Genomic DNA, 15,828 nt, shown 5'->3' on the forward strand with positions numbered 1-15,828 from the left:
TGGACATCCGCAAAAACTACTTCACGGTTAGGGCGGCTAGGAGCTGGAACCAACTTCCAAGGGAAGTGGTGCTGGCCCCTACCCTGGGGGTCTTTAAGAAGAGGCTGGATGCCTACCTGGCTGGACTCATTTGAGTCCCGTTTCTCTTTTTGGGGTTTCTTTGTTGTTCTCCCGCCCTGGCGGGGGGTCGGGCTAGAAGATCTACTAGGTCCCTTCCGACCCTTAATCTATGAATCTATGAATCTCCTTGAAACGTGACAGGCCTCGTGCCCTGAGAAAGAGCTACGAGTCCTGCATGTTTCATCCAAATCAGACCAGAAATGACAAAGTTATAGGCTGTTTCAACCTTCGCCATTATAGCCTATGGGCGAAATGTCAAAACCGTGTCGAAAGGGCAAAATGTTTCAACTTGCCTCATTTTGTTTCGAGGCTGTTTTGATTATATCTGTTTCATTTCAATGTTGCTGTTTTGACTTTGAAACAAGTCAAAAGAATGTTGAAACAAAATTGGCGGTGAAATTTTGCACAGCCCTACTGCCTGGGACCTTGTTTTCTCAGGTCAGGTGATTTCATTGTTCATAGGGTTTACAGATGAAACTTTCTGCCTCCAAGATTTAGTTCAGGGTTGAATCCAAAACCAGGAGAAATAAATTTGTGACGTTTTCTGAGATATCACAAAGACAATCTTTTCTGCAAGAGATTCATTGCTTGTGGGACTGGTAATCTTACAGGACTTCACCCACTGAGGTCCAGGATTGTTTCTGAAGAACTTGTAAGATTGTGGCCCTATCATTTTGAAACCTTAAACAAGATTCAGCTATACATTCTAATCCCAAACACTAAACCCAGCCTGGATCCTTTGTAGGGTCTCACTGCTGCCCCACTTTCCCTTGCTTGGGATTTATAACGCCAAAACTAAAGTATGATTTGTTCATTTTGTGACAGTCAGTCTCCATATTCACCTGTGTGCTGTTAGCTGAATCTATTGATAAGTTCCACTCATTGAAAAGTTATGACATTTAGATAGGATCAATTGTTTAATCTTGGTGCTTCTTACCCACATACACAAGGCTAAAGTAGCTGTCCTCTTTGGCATGAGAAAGGAATATTGGAAGCAGTTTGGGAGGTGCTTCACCTTCCTCTGAAGCACTGAGAAGAGACTATAGATGATGGTTGGGCACCATGTCTCATGAGATTGAATTCCCCTCTTCCCAAAACAAGAAAGGCACCAGTGAAGTTCAGTGTTTCTTGCTTTCTACTTCTGCATTTTTAACTATTCCGCTTGGGAGAGCCCATTCCTGTGCCTAATGCTTTCATCCATCATAAAGAGGACAGTGAATAGAATTTTACAAGTGCATCAACCATCTGCTATATCTGAGGACAGAGCAGTGACTTTCATTGATGATCTCCTTGTATTTGATCACATTCCTTTTCATCTAAGCTGCAGCCTGCAATGTGTCTTCCACAGACTGCAACAGAGGAGTTTCATGTTCAGATAATACCAGCATTGTGGGAATGAAATATTGAGGATGCATGCCAAATTCCTAATTCCTAAACCCCAAGCAATTTGATGGATAAGTTACTGTACAACAGCCAGAATAGAGAAGTATGTGTCACAATTCACCAGGCTGGCTGGCCCGGTAGCAGGAAAGGAAAGGTGGATTGCCAAAGTAGGGGTCATAAGCCATGAGTCAGGAACAAAATACCAAGTCAGGGTCAGGATCCAGGAAACAGAAATCTAGCTACCAAATCTGAGGAAGAATCTACAGGGCAAGGTCCAAGAACAAAGCCAAACCAGGGTCAGAAGTCAGGAAACAGATCTGCAGGGAAATCCAAGCTGAAAACCAGGAGCATGCCAAAAGCAGTATCAGGAACCAGGAAAGCCAGAAATGTTACTGCGGTGTTGGTTGTAACTGTGTTGGTCTAAGGACATAGCAGAAAAGGATCTGCAGAGATATTACTGGGACAGGAGCTGTTCAGAGACTAGAGACCAGTAGGTTGTGCAACAGGGGTCAGGTACTGGATGAGTCCCTTAAAAACAGCCCCAGAACCAATCAGAAGGAAGGAGCTGGGGGTCAGCTGGCCTTTTTAAGTTGTAACTGGGTCAGCAACACTTAACAAGTGTTGCAGGGCAAGAGCCTGACTGAGCTTTATAGAGCTGATCCAGGTTGCAAAGCAGGAGCCTTATAGTATGGGTACAATAACATTTTGGGGAAAGCAAACCCCTGCACTTCTATGTGGTTTTACCAGATATGACCTCAATACAATCATATATGGTGATATACTTTGGTATACTCACGAGGTTGGGCTTGGTTTCTCTGGTAGTACATTAGATCTTGCCACCATCTTACTCTTGATCATTATAGCAAGGTTCATATTCCAGGGGAATCTATGACACCCCCTGGTGGCCATGCAAGCCCTGCCTGCTCCAGCTCTACAGTGCTCTCCTCTTCCTACTCACCTGCCATGCCTTGATGTATTTGTTTGATCAAAAGGGGGGCTTCCTAAAGGTGCTAGAGCGAGCCCATTCTTCTGGCCACCATTAGGTCCCTCCCAGACCCTGCCGTATTCTCAATTCTGGCTGTCTTGGGCTAACTGGGTCCTCCTGACCCACCTGTGCCATCCCAGGTCACCTGTAGGCTTAGGGGCTGTTACATGGCACCAACCATTCCTTACACCACACCCATACCTCACAGGTGTTGCCATGCAATCAATCCCTTGTCTGGACCTCAGCCTTCTTGACCTTCAACCCTTTTATTTTCCTGAGCCCTCAAGCTCCAGTCTACCGTGTCAGAGTGAGCTTCTGGGTTCTAGCCCCTGTCTCTCCCACTTGGATCATGAGCTCCCCTGGCTCTGATATCAGTCGTTCTCAGACACCTGTGGTCCTGTCCTTACCATGCTCTGGGTGCTGAATCTATTTTGGCTCTGTCTGTCTGGGCCCCTAGCCCTGTCTCCACACTGCTTAGGGCACTGGGCCTCCTTTGGCTCTCTCTGGGACCCCTGGCCTGGCCTCAGCTCTGGTCTGGGCATTGAGCCTGCTTCAGCTCTATCTGGTCTCCTGGCCCTATCTGGCTTGAGTTGCATTCAGATGTAGTCCTTCCCTAGGCTTCCACCCTATATGGCTCAAGCCCAGTCTATGTCTCAAGACTCCAACCCCTGGAAGGGCTCCAGATACTCTTGTGCCTTCAGGCACAGCTGGGACATCCGTACCACCCCTGCCAGTCCCAATCCCAGACCACCAGTCCAAAACTCAAAGGGAAAAAGCACACTTGCTGTAACATAAATTTAACCTGCTCCAGGTAGAGCAAGTGGCTCACTGTCTTGTAGCAAGGCTTCCCCTTACCTGCGGTTGTATTCCTCCATAGGGCACCAGTATTCCCCTGTAGTCTTCCTGGCCAGGATTTCTTCATCCAGTGGCTTGCAGGGCTATACTCCTTGACTTAACTCAGTCCCAGACTTATATGCTGCTCAAGCCTGGCCCACATTCAGTCAGGTGACCTCTTAGCTGGCCTGACCACAGGGCTGTTTATTAATCCCAGCCTTGATGATGGCCTTTGTCTGGCTCAGAAAAACTCTTCCCTTAAAGGGCCCTTTCCTCTTTTCTGTAATAGGGGAAGGGTTCCCTGTGACAGTCATCAATAGGAAGTGTCCTTTTCCCAAGCTGGTGTTGAGGTTAGTAGGTCTATATTACATAATTCCAGAGACATGACCATAGGTGCACAGTGTATTGGCAATTTGACCTTTCTGATGCCCTTTATTAGGAAAGGGTCATCTAGTTTGCGAAGTTTAGTTTCTGAACATGTCTCATAGTTTGGGATCTACCTAAATTGAGGAGACAGGCAGCTGATTTTGCAGTTTGCGGGGATGGCCACTATTTTTGTGGCTTTATTGCAGCAGGGCCAACCCATCCCTCTAATTTGTTAAGAGGGCTGTCTGGGTCCTGTCCCTCACCACTGATTGATGCAGAGGGGCAGGACCACACAGCAGGCAGCCCTCTCAGCCAATCAGTGGCAAGGGGCAGGAGAGGCTTCAGCAGCATTTGGCAGTGGGGGTCTTCACATGTGCCTCACCATAGGCAGGCAGGTCGCAGGGAGTTTTGCCCTTGCTGTAATTTAAGAGTGATAGGTAAACATTGGTGTGTGAATCTGTAGCTTTTTTCAACAATTTCTTCACTATTTATATTCCATTTTCCACCAGACCATTGGATTGTGGGTATTTAGGACTTTAAGTGTTGTGACAGAATCCATATTTGTTTGCAAACTCTTTAAAATGAAAACAGTTGAATTGAGGTCCATTGTCTGTTCTCCCAATTTGTGGAATCCAGTGTCAAGCAAAAATCAATTTGATGTGAGTTATGACATGGTTTGTTGTTGTACTTTCAAGCAATGCAATTTCAGGATAGTGAGAATAATAATCCAGCACTAATGCATAATTTGTCCTGCATGCATGAATAAATCAATGCTCACTTGATACCATGGAGCTACAGACTCCTCCATGACCATCATGGGCTTTGTGCTGATCTGTATTTTAGGCATATTGTACAAGCCTTTACAGAATCTCCTGGCATTATTTAAGTTGGGCCAATATAGAGCACCCTTTGCTCTCCTTTTGCATTTTTCAATGCTTAGATACCCCTCTTGTATTCTGTTTAACAATGTCTTTATTTAGCACTGCTGGAAAAACAAGTTGTGAGCCTTTGAACAAAATGCCATCCAGTACTGACAGCTCTTCCTTGAACTGAGAGCAGGGGCTAAGTATATGTTTTGCAGGCCAGCCAGCACAAATAGCTGTTATTAGCAGTGTGTGAAGCAGGCCCTATTCAATTCGGATTCAGATTCGGCCTAAATCAGGGACAGTGATTCGATTAGTTGATTTGGATTACTGTCCCTGATTCAATTTGGCTGAATCCGAATCTGAACATTTGATGCTGATTCAGAGAATCAGTGATTCAGACATAGACACAGCTTTAAATATTTTTTCTATATACCTCGAGGTACCAGTGCAACTTGTGAATGCTGCAATGCTGGGGTGGATGGAGCATCCCACATGAGTGCAGGGGAGCCCTCCACATGCTTGGCGGTGAACCTGGAAGTGGACCAGAAATACTTCCGCTCCACTTCTGGATCCACCAGGGAGCACACAGGGGGCCCCACGTGCCTCCCCTCGGCTCAGTGATCGGCCGTGGGGGGGCCCCGGGTACCCCCCTCAGTCCCAGAAGGCACCAGTCACTGAGCTGGGGAGGTGCAGGGAGGCCCCCCTGCGTGCTCCCCAGCAGACCCAGAAGTGGGCCAGAAGTGCTTCTGGTCCACTTCCGGGTCTGCTGCCAAGCACGCTGTGAAGCCCCCCATACTTCTGTGGGACACTCCATGTGCCCAAGCATTGCAGCACTCATGAGCCCCTGCTACCTAGAGGTACATAGAAAAAACATTTAAAGCTGTCTCCATGTCCAAATCTCCAAATCTTTTTGAATCTCTCCAAATTGATTTGGAGGGTTCCAATTCAATTCAGAGGGATTAAAGGGTCCTCTGATTTGATTTGGATTCGGAGATTTGGTCACCGAATCTGGCCAAATCTCCGCTGAATTGAATCAGGGACCAAAGCTATGCACAGCCCTAGATGTTATCACTTTTTGCAATGAGCAGTAGCTTCTACAATTAGTGCCCACATTTTATTTGTACAGGAATCATTATTTTAATGAGATTAACATGTACTATGTCTGCACCTGGAATTCTGTCATTTTCCATTGTTCCATATGCTTTGAACAACATATTTGCAATAAGTAGATGTTTTCCTGGTAACTACTGTATGTCTAGATCATACATTTGCAGTTAAAAGAAAAATCTCTGGAACCTAGGTGGCTTGTCTATACCCCTTTCTTTGCTATAGTTACTAAAGGTTTATAATCAGTTTCAGCTATCACAGGCTTCCCATAGATGAATATATTAAATTTCTTATAGCCGTATACCAGAGATGCACTTTCTTTCTCAGTTTGTGCATATAGACACTCGGACTTAGAGAGTGCCCTAGATGCATATGCTACTGGTTTACAACTATCCCCATGTTTTTGAAGCAAAGTTGCTCCAATGCTCTCTTTAGAAGCATCTATTGACAATTTAATGGGTCTTTTAGGGTCATAATATTTTAGTACCGGAGCTTTTATTATTTTTTCCTTCAAGTTTTTAAATTCAGCTTCATATTCACATTCCCATATCCACTGAGCATTCTTTTGTAGGAGTCATCTAAGGTGTTTGGTCTGCTCTGTGAAGTTAGGTAGATATTTCCCTACAAAATTGATCATTCCCAGTAATCTTTGCACTCCTTCCTTATCTGTAGAGGATGGCATGTTAGTAATGGCTTTAACCCTTGCAGAATCAATTACAACCCTGTCTCAGGGAGATTTCTCTCAGATATGTTATTTCTTTGAGCCCGAATTTGCATTTTTGTTTGTTCAGTTTCAAACCTGTTCTGCTAGCTCTGTCTACTACCTTTCTTAGCCTCACGTCCTGTTCTTCCATAGTATTTCCCTAAACTAATATATCATCAATATAAACCATAGTTCCATCAAGACCTTCAAAAATGTGTTGCACCTTTCTGTGAAATACTTCAAATGCAGAACATAGTTCAAAAGGAAGCCTATGAAAACAATACCTTCTGTAGGGGGTATTGAAGGTACATAATCTAGTGCTGTTCTTTTCTAGGGACACTTGCCAAAAACCAGAAGAGGTATCCAAAGTGGAGAAATATTTAGCTTCTGCCAGATTGCCAAAAACCTCTACTTTGGTGGGAATAGGAAAATGCTCCCTTTTGATATACCTGTTCATTTGCTTAGGTTCCAGACACAATCTCGAGGATCCATCTTTTATTTCTATTATGACCAGTGAATGAACCCAAGCAGTTAGTTGCTCTACTTTTTCTATTATGACTAGTGAATGAACCCAAGCAGTTGGTTGCTCTACTTTTTCTATTATGTCCATGTTAATTAATCCACCTAATTCCTTTTTCTGTTTCTCCCTTAGTATAAGGGGAACTTTTCTTTGAGCATGTATGGTGGGAGTATTTGATTCTCTTAATTGTATCTTGTACCTAGTTGACAGTTTCCCTATGCCTTAAAACACATTATAAAACTTCTATGTACTTGCTTTCTAGTCCCACAATGGTATCCATTCTCTCTTAATCAAACCTGGAGTTTTACACATTTGCAACCCAATAATTAGCACTAGCTTTCCTGGGGTTGTTATAAACTGGACTTTTACTGTATTACTATTGTGTCTAACATGCAGTGTACAAACACCTTTCGTTGCAATCATGTTTCTGTTATATGCTCTAAATTTTACTTTCTTATTCTCATAGTACACAGGTTTAGTTTTCATTTTTTGAATAATGTATTCTGGTATTACATTGAACTGTACTCCTGTATCTAACTTTAAAGTAACCATTAGTCCAGTGGTGTCTAGGGTGATTGTCCAAACCTCAGAAGAATTAACTTCTTCTTGCATTGTGCCAATGAGGAATTCTTCCTTTTCCTCATTGTATAGAGCATGTGCCTGCTGTTTCTTATGTGCTGCACCCTGCTTCTTTCTGCAAACTCTTTCAAAATGATTGAATTGTTTGCATTTGTTGCAGTGCTTACCAAATGCAGGGCATTGGATGGGTTTGTGGTAACCCCTACAGCATTTGCAGCTGGCCATTGTTTCTTCAAGCAATTCTTGGCCTCCACTTGCCTGCATCATAGTGAGATCCTCCTTTCTGTAGTGTTTGTGTGTTGTCTTAGGTTTTTGCAGTCTTGTAATCCTGTCTAGTTCAGCTTGTTCTGTGTTTCCTCTAGCTTCTGTAGCCTAGCATTTGTTATCTCAGCCACTTGGCACATTCTAACTGCCTTTTCCAAATTAAGCTCAGGTCCTCTAGCAGTATTTTCCTGAGGCTTGTATTTCTTGTACCCAATACTATTTGGTCTCTGATTATGGACTCTTTTAGGTCTCCAAAGTTGTATGTCTGGTTCAGCAGTCTGAGGTCTTTGACAAAGTCCTCTATCGTCTCACATTCTTTCTTCTGTCTCATGTGGAAATTATACTGTTCAAAGATTTCTTTTTGTTTGAGCATACAATATAACTCAAACTTGTTTATTAATGCCATGGCTTTTCTGTTCTGCTTCTGAAAGTTGTAGGCTATTATAAAGAGATGGAGCTTCTAGGCCTGCTATATTTAAAAAATAGCTACATTGAGTGGATATTCCTCCTCTGTAGCTTCACTGGCCATCATATCTATGTTGAAGCTCTGCTTAAATTTCTTCCGGTTTTCTGCTGCATTGCTGAACAGCTTTAACTCATCTGGAATTATGAGATGCTCCATTTTTTTTTCTTCACACCCCACTCCTGGTACCATGTGTTGTTCTCAGAAGACCAAGGAGTTAATCTTACAGAATGATAAAGCTTGTTTATTCATAGAGCGGTACTCTGTCAACTGTTCTGCTGTTTCCTCCTGCAATCCCTTGGCAAATGTAACAACTTATACATAACACTCTTAAAGATATCCACATACCTACTACAATGAGACTCCAAGGCTGGTTGCAGCCTCTGACTGGAAGTGATACAAATAAGATTAATTTTTCCTGTGCTGAAGGATGACGGTAGACTTGGGCAAGATTTATTAGAGCAGCAGAGAACTAATAAGATTAGAGTGAAGATAACATTTTCAAATGCAGCTAAGTGACTTAAGGGCCTAAATCCCATTTTCAAAAAATGCTTAGGCATACTGGCACTTTTATATGTGCTTCAGGGCTCGTGGGGGGGCGCACTATAATTAGAGTTGCTAATTAAAGTACCACTGTGTCTCCTGGATTGGTGTCCCAGTGCTTAAAAATGGTGGCAGGGGTGTTTGAACTAAAGCTCATTCAACAAGCTTTAGTTCAAGCACCCCCACTGCCATTTTTAAGCACGGGGACACTGATAAACAAGACACAGGAGGTTGCTGGAGTGTAGCAATTGCATGGCCATGTGCTGAAATTCCAGTGTGTTGGAACAGCCCTTAGGTCCTGAAAAACAATGGTATTAAGGCACCTAGCTTCAGTTAAAGTCAATGGGAGCTAGTTGCTTACATGTTAGGCCTTGCTTATTGAAAGTTAATGGGATTTCTGCTCCCAATTCAAACAAATGTTTTGCAATTTCAGTATTGAAGAGTGTAATACCAATGCCTTTTCTGGTTAGGGTGTCTTGCTATAGCTCTAAAGTGGTGAGATCAAGGCCTGGCTTGGGCTTGTCCCAAAAGATTTTCTTTCCTTGATAATTCAGCTATAAATAGGTATGTAGCCATTTATACTGGGTATTGCAAGTGCCTGGTTGTGATGTTGAGTGCATCACTGCCTTATGTACTTCTGGCTAAGAAATTGGTGTCTTAACCATGCTAAGATGTTAGGCTCAGATGGACCATCTTTTTCTGTAGAGCCAATTGATGCTTCTGTACAAAGGGGTTACTTGGAGCTAGAAACAATAGTTTTTCAAATAGAAGGGCCACCTGTATGTTTAGTGGCCTGGAGAATAGGCCCTATGAGGAGAGACTCCAGAAACTGGGTTTGTTCAGTCTGAGCAAGAGAAGACTGAGAGGTGACTTGATAGCCACCTACAAGTACGTCAAGGGTGAGCACTAAGATCTAGGGGAGCAACTCGTCAGGAAGGCACCCCATGGGAGGACAAGGACCAACGAGCACAAGCTAATTGAGGGAAAATTTAGGTTGGGCATGAGGAAAAACTTATTTTCCGTAAGGGTAATTAGAATCTGGAACACACTCCCAGCAGAGGTGGTATAGTCGCCATCCTTGGAGGTATTCAGGAGGAGGCTGGATGAGCACCTCATTAAGCTTGCTTGAGCCCAGTAACCTCCTACCCTTGGCAGGGGACCAGACTTGATGATCTTGTAGGTCCCTTCCAGTCCTTTGATTCTATGATTCTATGAAACTTGCAAAGTTATTGGCATTTTTCATTTTTTTAATGCAAACTGCCCTATGCTATTTCTTACCACGTTTCATTGAAATGATTTTCAGCCTTGCTAGAGAACTTCTCCATTTGGTGAAAACTATTTTCCTTATTAAAAAGCAGATCATTTCAAAGCTGATTTTGAAAGTATTTTAGATTAAATGCTGTCGGGGAAAGTTGTGAAAAATGCAAGTTGGGCCCATTTCAAACCCTGCAAAACAGAAACAATTTACAATTTGATGTCCTAAAATTTAATTTGTTACCATTGTTTTCCTGTTTTTTCCTGTATCTACTTGATGGCTTGGCAGCCTCCCCTAGGGCACAGGTACACTGCTTCCATGGCCTGCTTAGGATGATTTCTGAGAGGCCCTCCTTACCCTGTACACACCAATTCCCAAAAAATGATGCAATGCAAACCCCTTGGAGAACTCAGCACCCCTCTTAGGCTCTGTCTTGGGCGTGCTCATTGGCATGCCCTCAGGGCTGCTCTGAGGTAGTTCTGTTGCCTCGTTTGGGGGGTTTACTGCATATGGTGCTGGAGCAAACAGGCAGGATGCACTTCAGTGCTGCCCTGCAGGGATTACAGAGGCAGGGAAGATAGGCCCTCAGAGATGTTCAAAGGAAGAAGATAGGGGTTATGGAAGCAGCAGATGAAGAAAGTCATGTCTCCTTTTAGTTTCTCTTGCCTGCTGCCTAGAATGTTATAGGCATATTATTGCATGGGGGCACCCCCACACCTCTAGCTTACCCTGTGTCTTATGTTTGGGTTGTGCTGGAGGAAATGAAAAAATAAATAGGAGAATACAGTGTATTTGTCTTGCATGATTAATTTAAGTGTGTAACATGGTGCCAGTCCCAATCTGTTGCTTACTACAATATTGTAGCTGACTCAGGTCATCTGCATCTCAAGTAAGTGCATGGAGTGCCTAGGTGAATAGCACATTTTGGCTCCACTTTCTACTTTCTAACTTAATTATTTAACTGCATGCTAACTGCCGTTACAACTTGTACTCTGTTTAACCAGGATTGAAACAGTGAAGGGGAAGCAGCTATCAAAGGGCTGCTCTTTAGAAGCTTTGAAAATGACATGAGCTAGTCAGTCTCACAGCTGCTATCTCCCCTCATTTTCTAATAACAGCCCCAACAGCAAGTATTAGGAGCCTTGAAAATGAGGGGAACAAATGGGTTCAGGTCTGTTAATACCACAGGTGCTTAACAAGCATTGATTTTCACATTTAGTTCAGATAAGCACAAACTCAGTAAGCACATAGCCTTTTTTCAGTCCCACACTTAACGCACTTAACTGAGTACATTGTATATAGAATATGCCCAGAAGGTTGAGCTATCCAGTGCAGCAGTTCCACTGAAAGCTTAAAAAAGGTAGCAAGTAATTTAAGCATTCATCCAGTCTTGAAAATTATGATGTATCCATTTCAATTGGTAAAAATGTAACCAAGTTTCTATCTAGATTTAGAACACATTGAATTGTCACCATATAACATTTTTTTCACACCAGAATCATGTATCAGGATTCTGGGAGGAGCCATGTTGCTATCCCAGAGTGCCTCAACTGTGGGAAGAATTTCTGGAGGAATGATGGCACAGTGTATGCCAAGCATGGAAATGCTGCAAGGATGAATAGAAGCATACCTCAAGAAAATGGATGCTGACATCAAGAGCTGGAAGGAACTAGCTGCTAACTGATTCCAGTGGTGCTGCAACCTAAATCAAGTGGCAGCCCATGTCAAGGTGTAGTGTCTTGACCTCAAAGCAAAGAAGAGAGAGAGGAGGAAGGAAAAGGAGAGAAATCACTGCCTATGGTCTACTTTCCCCTGTAGAAAGACTTAAACTTCTGAAGATGGATTGGACTGTTAAGTCACCTCAAGACCCATCAATGAGTCATGGTACAGGTCATCCTCAAATTGAGTGATGGCCACCACCACCAGCATGTTGGGATCCCCCACTGCACAGAATACTAAAGAAGACAAGATCCACTTACACAGGCACAGTTCCCACTATAGCTAGGTTACAGGAAGACAACTGTTTCATCTTCTGGCCAAATTGAAACTGGTGAGCTTTCATGTTTACCAGTCAAATATTAACTGTGCTTTTTGAGGAGGCAAACCAGCTCTGGAGCGGGCTATGTCACTGACTGGTTGAAATCTGTATAATATGATATAGTGTTGAGGGAATCAGAAAGAGGAAAATCAACTGTTGTACCTCGTTGCCAGACAGTGATGGTTGCTGGTAGATACCATTATGATGGAAGCTGTATAAAACCAAGATAGATGGCTGGCGGCATAGATGCTCTATCAGATTGTTTCAGGATTGAAAGAGAAACATCATAATTTTCAGAACTAGACATTCTTTTAAAGCTTGCTTTAACTCAACCACAAGTAAGCAGGCACCACAGAGAAATAACTGGCCAAGTCTTTAATCTTTGTTATGCAGGAAGTCAGGTGTGATATATATAAAGGGCCCTCCAAATCTTTAAATCTATGGCCAGGTACAGAAGTTACACTTATTGTGCAGTAGGAATGCAGAAAGAGCTCTATGGCCATAGCCAAACAGATGGTTACGGTACATAGAGCCCTATAATAACAGTGGATCTTGCTCTAATGTAACCCTGGATGGATGTTCAGACAGCTCATGAAAGCTTCCAGATCATAGGCCCTGGTTCTCATGGGGGACTTCATTCACCCTATCATCTGCTGGGAGGGCAATACAGCAGTGTGCAGGTGATCTAGAAAGTTTTTGAAGAGTGTTGGAGGCAACTTCCTGATGCAAGTGTTGGAGAGACCAACTAGAAGCCGTGCTCTTCTTGACCTGCTGCTCATAAACATGAAAGAATTGGTGGGGAATGTAGTAGTGAATGGCAGCTTGGGCAGCAGTGACCACAAGATGATCAAGTTTAGGATCCTGACAAAAGGAAGAAAGGAGACAGCAAAGTAAGGACCTTGGATTTCAGAAAAGCAGACTTTGACTCCTGCAGGGAACTGATGGGCAGGATCCCCTGGGAGGCCAGTCTGAGGGAGAAGGGAGTCCAAGAGAGCTGCTTTTATTTTAAAGAAACCTTACTGAGGATTCAGGAACAAACCACCCTGATATGCAGAAAGAATAGCCAAATATGGCAGGCGACAAGCTTGGCTTAGCAGAGAACCCTTCAGTGAGCTTAAACACAAAAAGGAGGCTTACAAGGAGTGGAAGCTTGGACAGATAACTAGGGAAGAGTATAAGAATATTGCTCAGGCATGCAGGGATGAAATCAGGAAGGTCAAAACACAATTGGAGTTGCAGCTACTAAGGGATGTGAGGAGTTTCTACAAGTGTGTTAGCAACAAGATGATCAGAGAAAGTGTGCGTCCCTTACCGAATGGGGAAGGCAACCTAGTGACAGATGACAGTGAAAATGCTGAAGTGCTCATTGCCTCCTTTACTTTGGTATTCACAGGCAAGGTCAGCTCCCAGACTACTGCACCAGGCAGCACAGTTTGGGAAGAAGGTCAGCAGCCCATGGTGGTAAAAGAACAGGTTAGGGACTATTTACAAAAGCTGGATGCGTACAAGTGCATAGGACCAGATGCAATGCATCTGAGGGTGCAGAGGGAGTTGGCTGATGTGCTTTCAGAGCCACTGGAAATTAACTTTGAAAACTTGTGGTGATTGGGGGAGGTCCCCGATGATTGGAAAAGAGCAAATATAGTGTCCATACTTAAGAAAGGGAAACAGGAATATCCAGGGAACTACAAATCATTCAGCATCACCTCAGTCTCTGGGAATATCATGGAGCAGGTCCTCAAAGAATCCATTTTCTAAGCACTTGGAGGAGAAGAAAGTGATCAGGAACAGTCAGCATAGATTCATGTTTGACTTTTAGTATGATTTCGTTTTTTTCCAGCTCCAAGATGGCAACCCCCCCACAAAAGGAGTACTTCCGGGGGCAAGTGGAGGGACTTCCAAAGGCAAAGGCTAGTGGTTAGGGGGCGGGACTTCTGGTCCCAAGATGGCCACCAGGTGGCAGGGCACCAGTCAAGGGGTGCAGCTACCATTGCAGCCCTCGACAGCTCACCAAAGCCCATTAAGCAGCCCTCCAGCCAAAATAATGTCCCACCCCTGAGCTAGATTATTCTCAGTGGTGACAGATGACAGAACAAGGAGCAATGGTCACAAGTTGAAGCAAGAGAAGTTTAAGTCGGATATTAGGAAAAAACTTTCTTACTTGGAGGTGGTGAAGCACTGGAAAGGGTTATCTAGAGAAGTGGTAGAATTTCCATCCTTGGAGATTTTAAGACCTAGTTAGACAGAGCTTGGGCAAGGATGATCTAGCTAGGGATAGTCCTGCTTTGAGCAAGGAGTTGGAATAGATGACCTCCTGTAGGCCCTTCCAACCCTAATTTTTTATGATTCTAAGATTTAATGATATGGTATCAGTGCTGTAGGTTAGAATACTGCAATGAACACCTGTACCAGATCCCATCAAGGCTTATGGTAGGTCCCATTCTGCTGACATCCCTGGAACATTGTGATACCCCAATCAACCCCTCTCCCAGGGCCACACTCTGGCCTTGCCAGAGCTTGTGTAGTCTGTCCAAGTGCCAGGTTGGCCCTGATCTGCCCCTAGGCTGTCACTGACATCTTGTTCCCCCCAGCCAGCTAGGAGCCACTGTGTGGTATTATCGCTCAGTGTGCAGATTCTATCTATCCTGTCTGAGCATTTATAAAGATTTGCAGCTTTTGATTAAGTGCTGTGCTGTGCTGTCTGCTTGACACCACGTTCACACAGGGGGCTGTCCAAGATGTTCATCTTGTACAGTGTTGTTTTGAAGCATCTGTATACAGATCTCGGTCTGTTCACTTTGACCCATGCTTCTCTGTTGAAGTTGTGCCCAATGGGGGACTCATTTGGTGTTGGTATAAAACATTGTAGGAATAGATTTCAAACTAGATTACTCTGAATAATCATTTCATTTCCATTCACCCCACGCCTTCTCTAAATTTAGCACAACACACAAGGCCACAGTACCCGGCCTGCTGGCCTCTCCACACAGGCCCAGCACCGCCTCCCACAGGGAGACTGTTGCCTTCCTGGGCCAGAGTGGTGAGGAAGGCTGCCACTCACCTCCACCCCTGGCATGGAGAGCGCTGCTTCAGAGATTCCTCCCTAGAATGAGATTCCCAAGTGTCCCATGGGGCAGAAGAGGGGCTGGATGGCAACCATGGGAAAATACACTACACATTGATTGAGGCACTGAGGTCCCAGAGGGGTGAGGCACTGAGGTCCTGGAGGGGAGGGGAGTCGGGTGTCCAAGAAGAGTGGTCGCTTCTTAAGGAGATGAACCCCCAAGCCCAAAGGGAGGTAATCCCAACATGGATCAAAGGGGAGAGGAGGGTGCAAAAGCCCCCATGGCTCACCAAAAGCATCCGGGAATGTTTCCTAGCTAAAACAGAGGTGTACACCCAATGGAAGGGAGGGGCCATCACCAGAGAGGACTATACTGAGGTTGCTCAGGGCTGTAGGGGGGCAGTCAGGAAGGCCAAGGCAGAGATGGAACTGGGACTAGCTACCCAGATCAAGGACAACAAGAAGTCCTTTTTTAAATACACAGGGGGCAAAAAGAAGGTACCAGGTAACGTGGGGCCCCTGGAAGACACGCTAGGAAATGTGATCATCACACCAGATGACAAAGCTAACCTATTTAACAACTTCTTTGCCTCCATTTTTGTGAGCAGGGACCGGATCAGCCCCTCGACCAGGATCCTCTTAGGCCCCAGGGGAGGCGCACCCAAGACAAGGGTCAGGGAGGATCTAGTCAGGGAACTTCTGGAGGGACTGGATGTATTTAAATCAGCTGGTCCGGAC

This window comes from Gavialis gangeticus, unplaced genomic scaffold (assembly GCF_001723915.1).
Source record: "Gavialis gangeticus isolate Ggan-Ray unplaced genomic scaffold, GavGan_comp1, whole genome shotgun sequence".
NCBI lineage: Eukaryota > Metazoa > Chordata > Crocodylia > Gavialidae > Gavialis > Gavialis gangeticus.